At 50.1% G+C, this 3,097-nt stretch overlaps 1 protein-coding gene across 1 annotated transcript in view; it reads left to right on the top strand.

Annotated features, from left to right (window-relative positions):
- Positions 1-256: 256 nt before the first annotated feature.
- GJB1 (gap junction protein beta 1) overlaps positions 257-3,097 on the top strand; it is an 8,663-nt gene continuing 5,822 nt past the window's right edge. The window contains exon 1 of the mRNA XM_017516760.2: positions 257-360. The gene's annotated coding sequence lies outside the window, so the exon portion shown is untranslated. The remainder of the gene's footprint in view (positions 361-3,097) is intronic.

Raw genomic sequence — 3,097 nt, 5'->3', positions numbered from 1 at the left:
AGGGATGCTGAGGAGCACAGGTCCAGCTCAGTCTCTCAGAGAGACTAAACCTGGGTGGGTGACAATGATGCCTGTCTTCCTCTGGGACAGGGCAGTGACTCCAGGCTAGGTGATCTGTCTCTCCAAATCCATTGGGAGCTCAGAGGATCAATCCTGTTTAATGATTGTGTGTTTGAGGAGGTGGGGCTGGTTAATGTTTGTCTGGTTCCTCCTGGGCTGTGGGCCATTTCTGGCTCTGGCCCTGGGCTCATTGTCCCTCCCCTGGGCTGGGCTGACAGTACCTGGTGGCATAGGGCAGACACGCCTGCAGACATTCTCTGGGAAAGGGCAGCAGCAGCCAGGTGTGGCAGTGACAGGGAGGTGAGGAGACTGGGGGCTGAGGGAGGTGGGCCAGGGAGGGCTGATGTGGCTCAAGGGGCCGGAAATGGGGCTGGGTCTTGCCTTCTCTTGACCTCCACCTTCAACCACCTAGGTCCCTTCCATGCTTCCCTCTGAAGCTGGGGTGAGGCCCGTCCTGCCAGGTGCCAGGTTTGCTTAGCCTCTCTCTGCAGCCTCTTTCCAGGTTCAAAGTTGCTTCTCCTCTCATTCTTTTTCTTCCAGCCAGATTCACCTCATTCCCATAGGGACAGATTTGCAGGAAGACTTGAGGGACCCCCTAGGTGCAAGGTGGCCAAGTTTGTCTCTCTGAGACATTTCCTGCCACACAGGGTTAGGGTTTGGTGCAAATGTTGGGCACTGCCAGGTGCTGTTTTCCTTCCCTGATTACAAGGCAAACCAGGCATGCACCCAACACGGGGCTGCGTGTGGATGAATAGAGGAGCGTGCTCAGCAGGCTGCAGAGGGTTAGCCAACAGGGCCAAGAATTTGGGAGCGTGTATTTCAATTTTCTTGAAGGAGGCAGACTGACTCAAGCTGAACTTGGAGTAATTGATGGTTTGGAGATCTAAAGGAAGGATTTCCCCCAGCTGTTTGAAAGTTGTTGCACCTGTTGGGAATGGCACAGCAGAATGTGTGGACTTAGAAAATGAGACGAGGAGAGGAGAATATAGACAAGAGGGGTTTTAACGGAGAGAAGTATAGATGAGAATGCAGCCTGGCAATGGAAAAGGGACCCAGGCTTGGGTGAGGGGCGAATACGATTCCTATGCCGAGCTCCAGCACTTGCTTACCACCTGTGTAATAAGTTAATCAGCTTCTATGAGCCTTCACTGCCTCACCTGTGAGTTGCAGACAATAGCTCGTGGCTCACGGGGTTGTTGTGAGCATCAGAGTCCGTGAACATACATGCAGGAGCACTCCATCAATGGCAGCTGTTAGAATAACCCAAGCAGAGAGCAACAGCAAGTCAGGTGGGTGATGGAGGAGTGTGTCCAAACAATGGGGAAGGGAGCTGGCATGAGCAGAAGCTCTCTGAAAAGACTGCAGCAGAGAGGGGGAAAGAACAAATTGGAATGAGTTAGACTGGACCTGACCCAAGCCTGGCCACAGAACACGTATGGCAGGGTGGAGAGGCTAAGTCCGGTGGCTGAGATACTGTAGAACCGCAGGAGAGAGAAGCAGGGGAAGGGGAAGAGGGCTGGAGGAGTTTGGCCTTAGCCACACCAAACTGATGAAGGCAGCCAGAAGTTCCTAAGGAAATCTCAAAGAAAGCCCCATGTCCCTTCTTGACCAGTGACTGCCTGTGAAATGGGGAAGGGAACATGGGACCGAGGCTGAATGCAACCTCATCCAGCCCAGCCCATTCCTCTTCCCCAAACCCCCAAATACAAGCATATTCCTGTAGTTGGAAGGAAGGATAGGGAGGAGGTGGGGACAGAAAGGGAGACAGAGACAGAGTAGATGAATGTGTGCGTGTGCGCACGTGCCAGCACACGCAGGAAAGTGTATAGGTTTTTGAATAGTAGGCCTGATCTCAGAATGCAAACTCCTTAAAGGAAGGGAGGCTGCCATAAGCAGTGCTGTATGCAAAGACTTTGAGGTAAGAAAATAAATTTGGAACTGAATTCTACCACTTAGCAGCAGTGCAATTGCCGTTGAAGGAAGTTACTTAACCTCTCTGAGTCTCAACTTCCTTGTCTGAAAAATGGGGATAATATTACAGGACTGCTGTAAAGACTAAGCGAGATCACCTGATTTTGAACTGTGCTTGAGTGCTAGGGCAAATCTACATTGGGGACAGGGCCAGAGAAGTCCTGTCTAATTAAACATGAGAGGAGCAAAACACGCCTGGAGCAACACGGAGTACATCAATACCTGGACTTTAACCTAAAGTCACAAAAACAGTTTGGATTTCAAAATCAGGTCACTCCCCTGGATGTTTTAGAATGAAATCCTTGAGGTATCAATGTTAACATAGGGATCAGTTCTCCTTCCAACGGGAACAGCAAAAATTGAGATCACAGCACCCAAACAAGGGTCCTTAGAGGCCCCACAAGGAGCTACTGGCTATGTTCCAGAAGCCTTGAGAAGAAAGGAGGCGGAGAACTACAAGAACCTAGAAACTCAGGGGTGGCCAGGATGTCCATGGCACACCCCTGAAGGGCAGAGAAAAGAGAACAGCTAAGGTTTGCTTTACAGTTTGAGGAAATAGCCCAAGAAAAGTAAGGAAAGGAAAAGCAGACCAACTCAAGAGGCAACAGAAAATTCTGGGGCAGAAGGAGAGAAAAAGAATTGTCAATTGCTACAACAAAAGCACCTTAGGAAAAAAAGCCGAGCCAGGCACAGTGGCTCAAGCCTGTAATCCCAGCACTTTGGGAGGCCAAGGTGGGCGGATCACCTGAGGTTGGGAGTTCAAGACCAGCCTGACCAACATAGAGAAACCCTGTCTTTATTAAAAATACAAAATTAGCTGGGTGTGGTGGTGCATGCCTGTAATCCCAGCTACTCCAGAGGCTGAGGCAGGAGAATCGCTTGAACCCGGGAGGCAGACCTTGTGGTGAGCCGAGATCGAACCATTGCACTCTAGCCTGGGCAACAAGAGGGAAACTCTGTCTCAAAAAACAGCAACAAAAAAAAACGTGCTGGGATTACAGGCATGAGTCACGGCACCTGGCCAGGTTATTCTTTTATTATTTATTTCTTCTTTTTTTTTTTTTTG

This window comes from Cebus imitator, unplaced genomic scaffold (assembly GCF_001604975.1).
Source record: "Cebus imitator isolate Cc_AM_T3 unplaced genomic scaffold, Cebus_imitator-1.0 Scaffold602, whole genome shotgun sequence".
Taxonomy (NCBI): domain Eukaryota; kingdom Metazoa; phylum Chordata; class Mammalia; order Primates; family Cebidae; genus Cebus; species Cebus imitator.
Note: the sequence above shows the minus strand (reverse complement) of the source record. Positions and strands in the feature narration are given on the sequence as shown.